This window comes from Eleutherodactylus coqui, chromosome 5 (assembly GCF_035609145.1).
Source record: "Eleutherodactylus coqui strain aEleCoq1 chromosome 5, aEleCoq1.hap1, whole genome shotgun sequence".
NCBI classification, from domain to species: domain Eukaryota; kingdom Metazoa; phylum Chordata; class Amphibia; order Anura; family Eleutherodactylidae; genus Eleutherodactylus; species Eleutherodactylus coqui.
Window position 1 is genome coordinate 205,901,735 of NC_089841.1, and position 15,310 is coordinate 205,917,044.

A 15,310-nucleotide genomic window follows, 5' to 3' on the forward strand; every position below is an offset into this window, starting at 1 on the left:
ACGAGCTTACATACTACAAGTAATGGGGGGATACAGAAGGTAAAGGGGGTGGAGATGTGCACGGTATGGCGAGGTGGAAGAGTGAGCGATGTTATACACATGGACAATGGTCAGACATTTAGCCGTGTGACGGCAGAAACGGTATGACTGCAGGAGCGGTTTATGATGGCTAGCAGGGATTGCAGTCACTAGGTCAGGGAGCATGTTATCAGGCGGAGTACAGAGGGGTTTGGTTTAGGGAATGTGGTACGCCTCCCTGAAGAGGTGCGTTTTTAGAGCACGCCTGAAGTTCTGCGAGTCCTGGATTGCTCGGGTAGCCTTTGGTAGTGCGTTCCAGAGGACTGGTGCTGCTCTGGGGAAGTCTTGAATTTGAAGCTTCTGGGCCCCAACAAAACCTGTAACAGGGCCCCCAATTATAATGCTTTATTCGTAGCACTGGCCTCCCTATATGGAGAGAAGAGGCCTTATGGGCCCCCTAAGGCTCCTGGGCCTAGGTGCAACCACATCCCCTGCATCCCCTATAGTTATGCCAGAGATCCAGGTCCCTTCCGCTGCTCTCTGGAGCTTCAACACACTTCTTGCAGTCCTCAGCCGCCCACAGAAGATCACTTCCTGGTTATGGGATTCATAAATCCCACCTCCAGGAAGTGATGGCTCTGATTGGTTCTCAAGCACTGCTCAGCCAATCAATGCAGCGCTGCGATGGCTGTGATTGGTTCATTGAACGCTGCATTTAGTTTGCGTTCACACATGGCATCTTTACTTGTGGTATTCAACAATTAAATACCACATCAAAAAGCATGTGGATTTTAACAATACACTTTTTTAAAAATGCATGCAGTTTTTAATAACTTGCATGCGTTTTTTTTATATGGATTTAATTGTGGATGAAAACTGCAACAAAACACGCCACATGTCAACACCGTCTTATAGCCTTTACCAATCCATTACCAATCTATTTTCTTTCAATTAAAATGTAAAAGGCTGGATGGATACTCGCAGCTTAAGACTGTAGACACATAGCTGCTCAGCTCCACAGCTCCTTCTGATCCAGCGGCTGCTACCGTAGCATTTGCATTGGACAGCAAACTCATTTTATCATCAAGTGATCAGACGCAGCACCACTTCCGGTTAATTTCTGATGACTTGGGTGGTCATAGAAGGATGAATTTAAGAAGCATCTACTCAACAACAGGCTGCAGGTCAGCGAGCAGCTTCAATCTCTCCATGTCAGGGAATACCCCACTCCCCGGCGCCTTACTCTCCTGAATTATTTCGGGGAAGGATTCTTCAGGCAAGGACTCCTTGTTGCTGGAATGGTCCAATGCATTCTCTGACTTCCAATTTAGCCAGCCTAGTCTCTCTCCAGCCGAAGAGACGGCAGTACCCGCTTCTGTTCAATACTCTCCTGAAGTTATATTATTGTCTTATTTTCATTAGAGGTAGCCGATATGCAAATTGAGTATTTGGAAAATAGATCCAAAAGAGGGAACTTTTTACCCGTTTAGGACAAGGCACAGTAAATTTACGGCACCTGGTCCCGGGCTTAAAGCCGAGCCGTATGTAAAATTACGTGGATTTAAGCTGATTGATTACAGCGGCAGGACGGTTTGTCAGCTATTAGTCACAGCTGATAACCCAGAGGAGAAGGCAGGAGAGGTTTTTACTCCTTTCCCGAGTACACAGCACTCACTGAGTGCTGTGTACTCAAAAGTGAAATCAGAAGTGTAACTTCCACTACGGCAGCCCGGGGTTCATGTGACTGCCAGGATTCCCTGCTACAGCAGAGCTGGAGGGTCGTACTAAACCCTGACCAGCTCTACCAGTGACTAATGTCCCTGCAGGGGTTGTTTTTCCCTGTAACTGGGACTCCTATGGATGCTGCAGCTACAGTATAAAAATGTAAAATAAAAAAAAAACAAAAAAACATGTGAACGTCCTCTAGGAGGTCTTATATGACGTCATGGGGAACATAAGGTAGTAAAAAAACGTAACTACATACATCAGTAAATACAAAATTACAGAATTCAGCAATTAATACATAAGAAACAAAATAATCCAAAGCTGACGCCAACCTAAACCGTTGCCGTATGCGCCCTGAAAACCAAAACCATACATATTATATATCAAAATGTCTGAAACAAAACGAGGAACCCATTACCATACTTTATTTTAGCGTAAATATACTAATTAAAAAATAATAACTATAAATGTTTAAAAAAAATAATTTTTTTTTAGCTTTTTACCCCCAATAAAATTAAAAAACAGGGAGGGGGGGGGGGGGCAGTGAAAAAGATATTTAAAAAAAATAGCCATATATGCCAGAAAAAAAATGCAGAAAAAATAATTTTGGTAGCTGAAGGAAAAAAAATAGGGCAGTAAAACTACCACATGGGTAAAATCCCTAAAAAGTGTCTGTTCCTTAAGGCACAAAACAGCTTGGTCCTTAAGGGGTTCAAATCAGGGAACTTTCCCAAAGTATTACTCATGTTTCTAAAGTTTTGTCTGATTTATTACAACTAATTCCAGACATTAACCGGATTCTTATTGAGATTGATAGAGCTCGTCGGGCACTGGTGGCTTCATCCAGGGCCCGTCCCCCTTCCAAAAACCATTCAGACTTCTAGAGACTGCCAGTCCACTGCCGTTGCAGGACATAAAGTCCAGGTATTTTGTGACATCTCCAGGAACAAGCGGTGCTTATTTTAGTGCTTATTCAACAGAGAACTTTGATATCGTTGCACCTTCCTATTCCATCTTTACTTTTCTTATAACAACAAAAGCCCTAAGCCTTTTCCTCTTTACAAAGATGTGAATCTCTCCTACATCAATTGGGCATTCTATTAAAGCAACCGCCTTCTTCAGTGAGATCTGATATGGGCTTCTCCAGGACACTGAATTTTCTAGTTCATCTGTACCAGTTTTCTTCATAGAAATTATGTGATTTTCTTCCTCGCATCTGCCAGGGAAAACTACAAGGAAATTTGCTTGTGGATATCAAGGCATGCCTCCTTGTCTCCTCAGGAGGATAGGTCTATTGTAGTTTGGGGTAATTTTGGCCATTCCCTCATTACCTTTGTCATCTATTATGAACCAAATTATAATCATCTTTCATTCCTGCAAAATGTAATTTCTAATTGGGTTCCCTAGTTCTCTGGTTAAATAATACTGCATTAAGTGGGGATTCAAACTTGGTTCTGGATGTCTCTCTGGATAAGTGTAATTCTTGTGCTTCCAAGTTAGCACTCCCTAACAAATCTGGCTTCTATTTTGCCATACTCCTCGATGCCTGTGATTTAGTAGATATTTGGCAGACTCACAATCTCGCTGTTCGCAATTTTACATATTGTTCCATAGCTCATAATATGTACTCAAAGATCAACCGGTGTTTGTAATGCAAATCTTAATATAATATCCATCGGTACACAATGCACCTGATATATAAAGAGTCATACGCTTATTCATATATTAGGTCCTCTGTGTGCTGACACAGAAGTCTTTGCCAGCTAAAAGCTAGCATAGATTTCTGATATAATTGACGCCAGTTTCTGGTGCACATTACATATAAATCTGTTAGTCCACGGTGGCTACACCCCTCCAAAATAAGCCTCACCCTTTTCCCAGGAAAGTGGTGATGGCAGTGTAGAAACAAGGAAAGTCGCAAGTAGTGATGAGTGATTATTGAAATAATTAATAATCAAGTCGGGAGTGATCAGCCTAATTCTTCAAAAATCTGGAATTGGGAAGCCCCGATCCTGCTTCTCATTAAAGTCAATGGGGGTACAAATCGGGTTCACTAATTTGGTCTCTAGAAGGTCCCTAATGCAATGTGTTGGTAGTTAGTATAGATGAGCGAGTATACTCGCTAAAGGCAATTGCTCGAGCGAGCATTGCCTTTAGCGAGTATCTCCCCGCTCGAGACTGCAGGTTCGGGTGCCGGCAGCGGGCACGGAGCTGCGGGGGAGAGCGGGGCGGAATGGAGGGGAGATCTCTCTCTCCCTCTCCCCTCCCCCCCCGCCGCTCCCTCCTGCTGACAGCCGCTACTCACCGCTCCCCCGCCTTTAGCGAGTATACTCGCTCATCTCTAGTAGTTAGCACTGTTCCCTTGCAGTGCTGGGCAAGCTTCTCAGTCTAAATAGCGTTTCTCAGCCAGAATCTTTTCCATATTGTTAATACTTGTGAACAATTTTATGAGAATCTTAATTCTAGTAAAAACTGTTCTGAAAAATTAGCTTAAGACTTAATGAACCACAAAGTGAGATCAGACCATAGAGATGTTTTAGAAAAGGAGATTGCATTAGCTGAGGTTTGTGAGGCTTTCAAATATTTATTATAAAAAGTTTTTCAGTTTTGATTGAGCACACGGTAGAAGGGTGGCCACTCGGGCTGCTGGAAAGCAGGAAGGCTCCATATCCAGTCAGTGAGCAGAACCTAAGTGGTTGACGTGCCTTGTAGTAACATGGTCAGTGGTGGCAGCGATGTGTGTATTGGATGTGCAAGACCATGTCTGGGTGTGATGTAGGCTCCATCTTGCAATGAGTACAGGGTCTGGGGAGTTAGGAATAAGTCAACCCCGTGGTTTGCCCCTGCATCACATGCCCTGAGCTGGGGTGTTTTTGGCATACTCTGCAACATCTTCTCCCTGCTGCATAGCTGAATAGGGGTTTTCTACAAAAAAATGTACAGAATAGGTGATAAAACATTAAACAATATGTATAATGCTATTTTTTTAAATGTACAGAATAGGTGATTCTATGTATTTTTGCAATATGTTTTATCACCTATTCTGTACATTTAAACATTTATATATATATATATATATATATATATATATATATATATATATATATATATATATATGTATATATATATGTATATATATATATATATATATATCTTATAAGTGAGGCTATTCTTTAAATTTTGGTTGATTCTACCAATGTTTATCAACAGGTTCTCTCTATATGCTGTTAGTTTGTTACGTTTTTGATCATACAGGCCATTGGTATGTTGTTTATTGTTTGTATCATTGATACAAATTCAATAATAAAAAAGCATTGCAAATCAGGGGCTAGATTCTTCCTGGGAAAACTTCTTTAGTGCCACTAATATGTTTCTCATTTCCCTGGTATGTCTTTCCTCCATACATTGCATATATGATGGCTGACTGATTATTATTGCATTGTAATTCTATATGCCTGTTATGCTACATATGGACACTGGCTGACATTGTAGAGCCAAAGGACTGTCCACATGTAACTAACAGAAGTGTAATTGCAGAGGCTGTTCTTCGGGAAAGGAGTTCCAGCCTGAACAGAAAGGGATAGCAGTGTATTCCTGAGAGCAGAAAGAGATCCCGGGTCTGTAGAGTGTGGTGGTGTAATCCAGCCACTGCGTGTACCCCGCAGCAAGACAGGAGCACAAGGGCTGTGTGACCAGGAAAGGCCGCCAGTGCCTGGATTAGTCTAGCACAGCCCAGAACAGCATCAAAGTCAGTGAGCCAGCTGATATTGGAAGTCTTATCCAGTTTGCATGCACATAAAGAACGCCATAGGAGCACTATACAAGTACCACGTGAGAATGCAGTTTAAGGGTACATTCACATCTAGCAGAAACTATGTGGATTTTTCGTAGTGGAAAATCCACTGCAAAATCCGCTGCATTTCCGTGTCAAAATTGGAATTGGACTTGGATTTAGCTGCGAATCCACCGCTGATTTCAGCCTGCACATAGCGCTCTTCTCATCTCCGAATAGTGAGCGCTGCCAGCACTAAGACCATCACCCAGCAACCACTACTGAGTGCCACAAGCTTTCCGTGGTGGCAGGCAGGCCACTTCTGCATCACTTGAGCGGTGATGGCAGTGCTCAGTATTCAGAGGTAAGAGGAGTATAATGCGCAGCTGCGGGTTCATAGCTGAATCCAAGTCAAAATCCACACCAACTATGCGGATTTTGACTCGGTTTTTGATATGGAAATGCAATGGATTTTGTCACGGGTTCTCCACTGCAGAAAATCCGCAACATTTCCTCTGTGTGTAAATGTACCCTTTAGAAGTTTTCTGAGTGTATAGTATTGATGATTTATCCTCTGCATGGGTCATCAATATTGGGTTGATGGAGGTCTAATGCCTAGGACTCCTTTCGCTCATCTGTCAGCCAGAACAAGGCCAGAACTACGCATCAGCCTGAAATGGTACTGCAAGGTCTGTATCATTCACTTGATGTGAAAAGGGCGTAAGATGTCTGTGTTGCCCTTTTTCAGAAACTGTAAACTATACTACACAAATTTGTAGTAGTGTACATCCATGAACATACCATAAGACCATGCGCACACGTATGTCATGGATCAACTGTGGATTTTTAACCCTTTCCAATCCACTGTCTGACGTCTAAAGACATTTTGATTAAAGGCTGTACAGCTCCGATGTCGGAAGACATCCGGCAGGGTATTCTTACACTATATTACTGGCCACTCTGTTGTCGGGGGCCTCGCCAGCATATCCAATACTGCAGTACTGGCTCTAGCCAGCAGATGGTGCCATTGTATATTGGCAGAAGGAGAAAGCCCCCTAGGAAACCCTGAATCCAAAATTGGATTGCAAAGGGTTAACTTAGGTTCTGTGCCCTAAATCAGCAACTAGTATACAGCAGGGTAATGTGGTTTAACAAACCTGTATGCACAAGCAATGAAATCTGTACAAAATCCATGGATAGATTGTATTATGGATTCAAGAAATTGCATACTTGGTAATTTTGGAACATCATGTTAGAGGAGTATTTTGTAATTGATGATGAATAAGTAATTACAAATTGCCTCCAATCTAATATTTGTAAGTATATGTTACTTGAATGGACAAATTTCGTACTGATTTGACAAGAAGGATTTGTTACTTCAGAGGATTGTTTCTTCATAGGTTTATGTACTTTTATCTTTGCAACCTGCCATACGCCAAGACAGCTGGCAGCATATATTTGTAATAGACTCCAATTCACTAGTGTTGCTTTTGTTGCTATTCTACATTACACTATAATTAAAGGGGTTGTAGGGACTTTTTTGATTTTTTTTCTATTGATGACCTGTCCTCAGGGGAGCTCGTCAATAGATGACTGGCTACAACAAGAATTTCATGAATTGTTCAGCTTTACCTTCTTTGTTAATAAAGTGGTTGTGCTATGATTAAATATTATATTTTCCGGTAAGATCACACAAAGCATAACAAATTTTGAAGTGGCATACTTCTATTGTGTCTCTTTATTGCTCTTACATACTTGTTTTGGCGCCCATGGTGTCCCAGTACCAGTGGATACACATGCCCAGTAGCTCAGTCCCATCATTTGGACCCACCTTTACACAGGCAGTAGAATGATTTCTGCTATTGGGTAGACCAGCACATCGGAAGCTGATTCTTCTTACCAATACTGAACATATGAAATCAATGTTCTGAGGAGCAATCAAAAGAACAGCAGGGGGCGCCTTAACAGCAATAAACAAGACATCTAAAATGCTTCTAATTGAAAAGCTATGCTTTGCGTGACCTAAAAGAGAAATGTAATATTTAATTGACATACAAGCATTTGAGTGCTTCCCATCGCATGGGAGCCCCAGTTGGGTATAAGAGGAAACTCTGTTATCAAACAAGGAATAATCATATATAGAAAACCCCAGGTTTCAAAGAGAATCTTTGAAACAGGTGTTGGTATGGTTCTGGGATCCGGGGCAGAATGTAGACACCTCCCTCCACTTTTCTCACTCGGGATGTACACCAGCATGGGGATAGAAGGTCAGTCCGGGAGGGACATCATAGAAAGTTCAAATGTCCATAGGAACCTAGGTAAATCTCCCAAATCTCTGAAGATCATCAACATCCCAGCTTTGGTAGCAATAAGTTGAAATAGGAAGCCCCATCGGTATGGGATGTCCTTTTCCTTTAACAGTGTGAGAAATGGGAGCATCGTTCTGTGGAGATGTAGGGTTCTGCATGATAAATCACTGAGAATCTGAATTATATAGCCTTCTATCTCAATGTGGCCTTTTTGCCGCGCGGCTCGTAAAATAGGTTTCCTCTTTTTGTAAGAATGGACCCGGTATACAATATCCGATGGTCATGCTGCGTCTTCAGAGCGAGGATCAAGAGCCTTGTGTATGTGGTCCATCTCGACAGGGAAAGAAGAAAAATCTCCCAGCAAATTATTAAAGGGGTTAATGGCAAATTGCTTCAATTCAGATGAGCCTACAAATTTAGGCATCCCCTGTATCCAAGGGTTGTTCCTCTGCTTAGGACTGTCTATATCATTAAGGTGTGCAAGAGGTGGTAAATCTGGGCAGAATTAGCATGGATAACCTTTTGGTGTTCATCTAGATGGGTGTGTAATTGTTCCTGTGTGTTTTCAACGGTCTCCACCTGGTGACCCAAATGCTGCAGTTTCCCTTTAAAAATCTCCAGTTCAGGTCTAAAAGTCTGTTCTAGTCTGTTTCCCCCTTACTCCAAATCCTCTTTACTGGGGAGAGCTTTAAGGTACTCATGGAGGGCCCAACTAGGTATAGAGACTGCTGAGGCAAGACCTCTTTGGGCTCTCTCTCTGGCGGGAAATCGCACGGAAACGGAGCTCAGGTGGAAGACAGGGAGCTGTCAGTCATCTTGAATGCAGTGCTGAAATTATCTCCAGGCGGTGGAGTGCCAAAAAATAGCTGGAAACTGCTGCCATTGGGCTCCCGCAGCGATGCCTGGGTGCTTCTGTTTTTCTTGCGCCCCATGGAGAGTAAGTAGATGGTGAAGCGGGTGGTGCTGTGAGAAGAAGCAAAGGGAAGGGAAAGCTCAGCAGCCTCACATGGTTATAGGAAAGCTATACCCACATAACCAAACTATTATGGCATATACATATTATAACATATTATAGAATATGAAGCTATAAAATGATTAAAATGAATTGATGCACATAAAACAGAAAAGGATATAAAATGAATACATGTTGTTTACTCATATGTTCTCAAGTGCCTCGTTTAGACCTATAGGAGAGGGAGATTTGAGTTTACATTTCCAATACATCTTTGTTTTTTGAGAATGCTGAATCTATCAGAGATATCTGCTGCAATCTCTTCCCGTGTTACCTTAGAAAAAGCATAGGAGATACAGTTGTGTTTAAAGGGGTTGTCCCGCGATAGCAAGTGGGGGTATACACTTCTGTATGGCCATATTAATGCACTTTGTAATGTACATCGTGCATTAAATATGAGCCATACAGAAGTTATTCACTTACCTGCTCCGTTGCTGGCTTCCTCGTCTCCATGGTGCCGTCTAATTTCAGCGTCTAATCGCCCGATTAGACGCGCTTGCGCAGATGGGTCTTTTCCCTTCGGCTCGGCAGCAGCGGCGTTCTGGCTCCGCCCCCTTGTACGCGTCATCGTGTAGCTCCGCCCCATGACGGGTGCCGATTCCAGCCAATCAGGAGGACGCCAGCAACGGAGCAGGTAAGTGAATAACTTCTGTATGGCTCATATTTAATGCACGATGTATATTACAAAGTGCATTAATATGGCCATACAGAAGTGTATAACCCCACTTGCTGCCGCGGGACAACCCCTTTAAGTGTTGCATGTCTGGAAACACTATGTTTCAGGAAATCGTTGACAGTATTAAATCCATGTTTATTAATTCTGCATCTTACATTCTGTGTGGTCCGCCCTACGTACTGAAGACAGCAGGAGCACTGGAGCATATAAACTACAAAGTCTGAGGAACAATTAATGAACCACTTTATTTAAAGGGGTTGTCCCGCGAAAGCAAGTGGGGTTATACACTTCTATATGGCCATATTAATGCACTTTGTAATGTACATTGTGCATTAATTATGAGCCATACAGAAGTTATCAGAAGTTATTCACTTACCTGTTCCGTTGCTAGCGTCCTCGTCTCCATGGTGCCGTCTAATTTTCAGCGTCTAATCGCCGGATTAGACGCGCTTGCGCAATCCAGTCTTCTTCTTTTCTGAATGGGGCCGCTCGTGCCGGAGAGCGGCTCCTGGTAGCTCCGCCCTGTCACGTGCCGATTCCAGCCAATGAGGAGGCTGGAATCGGCAATGGACCGCACAGAAGCCCTGCGGTCCACCGAGGGAGAAGATCCCGGCGGCCATCTTCACCAGGTAAGTAAGAAGTCACCGGAGCGTGGGGATTCAGGTAAGCACTGTTCGGTTTTCTTTTTTAACCCCTGCATCGGGTTTGTCTCGCGCCGAACGGGGGGGGCTGTTGAAAAAAAAACAAAAAACGTTTCGGTGCGGGACAACCCCTTTAATTTTTTTTGTCCATAGTCTAACTAAAAAAAAATTCTACAGTTCTTCTTGTTGCATCTAAAACAACCAACCATATCTGGGAATAACTCTTGGCTGTTCAGTCTGTTCAGTGCTAGACTGTTCTAAAGTGATTTTACCTTCTGAGAGATGATATGTGGCTCGGGTGGGATGACACCTACCAAGTGTGGGTCCTGTAGAAGGATTGGCCAGTGTTTTTTGAGAATTTTCCAGATGGTGGAATGTGAGGGATTAAAAATTGTGATGAGGCTGAGGCTAAATTCCATGTTTGCTGACCACTCTTGCATCCCCTCCTTCTCCGACTTTGGCATTGAAATCACCCATTATGTAGATAATGTCCTTTCTTGGGGTTCTGTGGAATACATTTTGGATCTGGGCATAAAAGTCCTCAATGTCCTGCTCTTATGCATCTGGTGTTGGTGCATAGACTTGGACGACGGTCACATTCAGAGGTTTTCCTCTGATGCGGATGGACATGACCCTATCATTTATGTATTTGGGGGTCTCTGTGCACCTTGCAATTTTTTTTTTGTTTGCCACATTGGCAACCCCTTTTCTCTCTTTTCTGTCTCTTTTCCCAAGTAATAAATGGTATAGTCATCTGAGCTGAAATTTCCAAATCCACTTCACTGACGGTTAGATCCACACTCGTTCTTTCCATTTCTCTTTTGATCATGTCCAGCTTTCCAATGTTCATCCCTCTCATGTTCCATGTTCCAATGGTATACCATTCTTTGCAGCTCAGATGACTCTTTTCACCATGGACTACAGCGGTAGTTGGTCTCCCTTGCAGGTTTTCCCCTCTTGCGTCATCCCCATTGTTCTGACTACTTCGGGTTCTCCTTTGCTCTTCCTTGATAGGGTTATTGATGCTGTTCAGCCCGGGGGGCCCACTGTAGGGCACCATATTTAAAGCATGTTGATTCTGATCCTTAGAGTTTCATGGTGAAGGTTTTACGGGGTAGGTCACCAGGTCTTTCCCAACCCATAACACTTAGCCATATGACCCGCACTGTTGGTGTGTCATGTGTTGCCACCCTCCCAAAACTTTGAGACGACTATGGGAAAAGGATCGGAAAAGCTGACATGGCCAAAGGATTAGAAAGATCAGTTTTCATTTCACTGCCAAAGAAAGGTAGATGACAAGGACTGTGGAAGCTATAGAACAATCGCTCTCATTCTCCACACCAGTAAGGTGCTTCTGAAAATCATTCAGGATCTCTTGGGCAATATCCTTGACCTAGACCTTACTGATGTTCAAGCTGGATTCCGCATGGGTAGAGGGACCTGTGACCAGATTGCAAACCTGGGGGGATCATGGAAAAGACAATAGAGTATCAGAAGAAGCTTTACCTGTACTTCATTGATTACACCAAGGCTTTCTACTGTGCCGAGCATGATAAGCTTTGGGAAGCACTGAGGGAGGTAGGAGTACCAGCACACCTGATCACGTTGATTAGGTCCCTCTACCGCAATCAAGAAGCCGCAGTGAGAACCAGATATGGGGATACAGAATGGTTCAAGATCAAAAAGGGCACAAGACAAGGATGTACCCTCTCTCCTTTTCTTTTCAACCTCTATGCGGAAGTGATCCTGAGGCAGCTGTACTTAAATGATCAGAATATTGGGTTGAAAATAGGTGGAAGAACCATCACCAATCTAAGATATGCAGACGATACGACTCTGATAGCAGAGACAGTGAAGGATCTGAGGACACTGATTCTGAAGCTAAACGAAGAAAGTGAGAAGATGTGACTTCACCTGGACATCAAGAAGACAAAAATCATGACCGCTGCTAACAAGGAAGGCCACATGAAGGTAAACAACAAGGAAATCGAAGTGGTTAATAGTTTTCTATTCCTTGGATCCCTCATCGATCACAGTGACAGCTTGACAGATTAGATAAAGCCGTGATTAGCACTGGGGTATATGACTAAGGTGAGCATGGACCCAATATAGAAGTGCAAGGATGTCTCAATCACCATCAAACGAAGGTTAATCACAGCCATAGTCTTCCTGATTGCAACATATGGCTGGAAGACATGGACATTGAGGATAGCAGACAGAAGATAAATTGGCGCTTTAGAGCTGTGGTGTTGGAGAAAACTTCTAGGAATCCTCCCGGACAGCTAGGGTCACCAACAAAGCTGTCCTGGACTGTATGAACCAAGAGGTGTCCTACTTGGATTGGTCAGTGGTAAAAGGAAACTGGGAAGATGAGACACATGTTGGCTGGAGACCATCAAGAAGGACACAAGAATGGACATCAGGCAATTGAAAGTAGCCATAGAGAAGCCTGGAGAGGACTGGTCTACAGAGTATCCAAGAGTTGGTCACGACTGCACAAATAATATTGGAATACTTATTTCATGTGAAATTGCACCCTGATTTTTGTATCTGTAAAAAATGCCCTCTTTCCCATTCCGCTGATTTTATTCTTGTCATGTTCTGATTAGAGATGAGCGAGTAGTGCCTTAGCCGAGTATCTCCCCGCTCGTCTCTAAAGATTCGGAGGCCGGTGGGGGGTGGGGAGCGGTGGGGGAGAGCGGGGAGGAACGGAGGGGAGATCTCTCCCCCCGCTCCCCCCCACTCCCCACCGCAACTCACCTGTCACCGGCGCCGGCCACCGAATCTTTAGAGACGAGTGGGGAGATACTCGGCTAAGGCACTACTCGCTCGAGTAATGTGCCTTAGCGAGTATACTCGCTCATCTCTAGTTCTGCTACAGTGTGTCCCCAGCAAACACTGAGGTAGGGGTGCCATAGCCCCAAAATGCATCTACCTATGCTGGTTACTATAAAACAGAGAGGTTGAGCTATTCCCCTGATGCCTTGTAATTCTCTAAGAGCCTGTACCCTGTTTTTTTCCAATTGACTGAAAAGGACCACTTTGGGCCAGACTAGACACAATTGTTTGTGCAGCATCACCCTCAGTGTGTTGGCAGTGTTAGATAGGCAGACCAAACCCCTTCAACCCTTCAAAAACATTCATTACTTTTTGAAATTAATAAATTATGACTTTTGCCCATTTTGATGCCAACTTTCAAGCCAAAACTACTTAGGACCAGGCTGCATTTGATACGCAGCATCGCCCTCTGTACGCTGACAGTGTTAGATCAGTGGCCCAAACCCATTTAACCCTTTGAAAACAACAGTTACTTATTTAAATCAGTAAATAGTTGTGGTCTGCCCACTTTGATGCCAGATTTCATGCCCAGACCCACTTCGGGTCAGGCTAGACCTGGCTGCTCTACATGTAAGGCATTGCCCTCTGTGTGAGAGCAATGTCCCCAACATATTTAACCCTTTAAAAACACCATTTACTTATTCCAATCATTAAAAAATGATGATATGCCCACTTTGATGCCAGCTTTTATTCCCAGAACCGCTTTGGGCCAAGCTGAACTCAATTATATTTGTTATGGGGCATCACCCTGTATGTGTTGGCAGTGTTAGATCAGGGCCCTAAACTCATTTAACCCTTTGAAAACACTTTATTTATTTAAATCAGTAAGAAGTTGTGTTGACAGCCTTAGATCATTTAACCCTGTGAATCACATTTCTGTTTGCCCACATTAGCGCCCATTTTTATTTTTATATGCCATTGGGGCAACTCCCTGCAATATAATTCATTATTTACTACAAATAAGTTCTCGTTGGTAATGCACAAGGAAAAACAAAAAAAGAATGGTTTATTGTGAATAAGGAACCAACTTCAGGCTGCTTTATGGAAGAATGTCACCCTGTAAATAAGACAGCTCTCCGTATCCTGGTGCAGAATGCAGATCACCACTACACTCTGTTCTAAACACCAATTATTCATTTCAGCAAAAAGACACGCCCATAACACGCTGTAACCCCGCCTACTGTGCGTAACCCCGCCCACCTTGGCACAGGCATCGTAGTCTCGTGTGAACGGCGACTCCGCCCCCTGTGCAGTAGGTGTGTGAGTCCTGGCCACGCCCACTTCCCTACCGTCAGCTCCTAACAGCCGCGACCTGCCTCCTCCTCCGGTTCATTCTGCTACTCCAGAGGTGTGTGCGCTTGTGGCCGTCCGGGGAAGTGACAGGCTGGAGCGGCGGTGGCAACTGTCAGGTGACGAGGCGCTGCGGCAGCGATCGGGGAGGTCTGCAGTGGCCGCACCTGCCGGCCTCTATACTGCGGGGGGTGACGGGCCCGGCCGCCGGGTGTTGTCATGGAGACGGGAGGCGTCTGTGTGCTGCTGGGTGATGTGTGTGCTGGAGCGGCCTCTGTCATGGCTGTGGGTGATGTCACTCTGGCCGGCCACTGCTGTGCCCTCTGGGGAGATCAGGCTGCCCTGTGCCCGGGCCAGCAGGGGGCAGCAGGAGTCAAGGTGACAGTGGACAATTTAGGGCACCACATATATTAGAGGCACCAGTCCTGCGCTGTGCGCCAAAGTCCTTCGCGCTGATCCGTCCAGTGACGGGGTGTCCGCTTAGTGGGACCCCTGCCTGTGCCCTATTACTGGGGGTCGCCTCCGAAACTGGCCTTAATGCAATACCCCGAGCGGAAACCCCTGGGGATTTGGCCTTTGCAGAAAAAGTCGCTTCTACGCTGCTTGTCCGCGACATTAAAATTCGCTCCGCAAGCACAATTACGCAGCGGATATTTTTTCCGCTCGGTGTAGACAAAAAATCATTAAAACTCATTCATTAACTGGGATCAAAACGCTGCAGGTTGTACGCCGGAAAATCCGTAGCGTGTCCGTCCGTGAGTGAACCTAACCGTAGGTCTGAGTCACGCGGGCGTCGCGCTTTTGTGCTAAAAAAACCCCAAACCCTGCCCCCACAGTCCCAGCCGGTGACCTGGCCAATGGGTGTTATTGGCTACATATGATCTATGTCCCTGCACATACGCTGAGAACAATAGAACATGCTGCGTATTTGGTTGTGCATCGGAATTGCGCACGCAAAATATGCGCTTGTAAACAATTCCATAAAAATCAATACTTTCTGTTCACTGCGTTGGCACGCGCAAATACGGT

General features: G+C 44.4%; 1 protein-coding gene across 1 annotated transcript in view; it reads left to right on the plus strand.

Moving 5' to 3' along the window:
• Nucleotides 1-14,265: 14,265 nt before the first annotated feature.
• The window catches only part of AGTPBP1 (ATP/GTP binding carboxypeptidase 1), a 134,981-nt gene continuing 133,936 nt past the window's right edge, over nt 14,266-15,310 (plus strand). The window contains exon 1 of the mRNA XM_066604106.1: nt 14,266-14,400. The gene's annotated coding sequence lies outside the window, so the exon portion shown is untranslated. The remainder of the gene's footprint in view (nt 14,401-15,310) is intronic.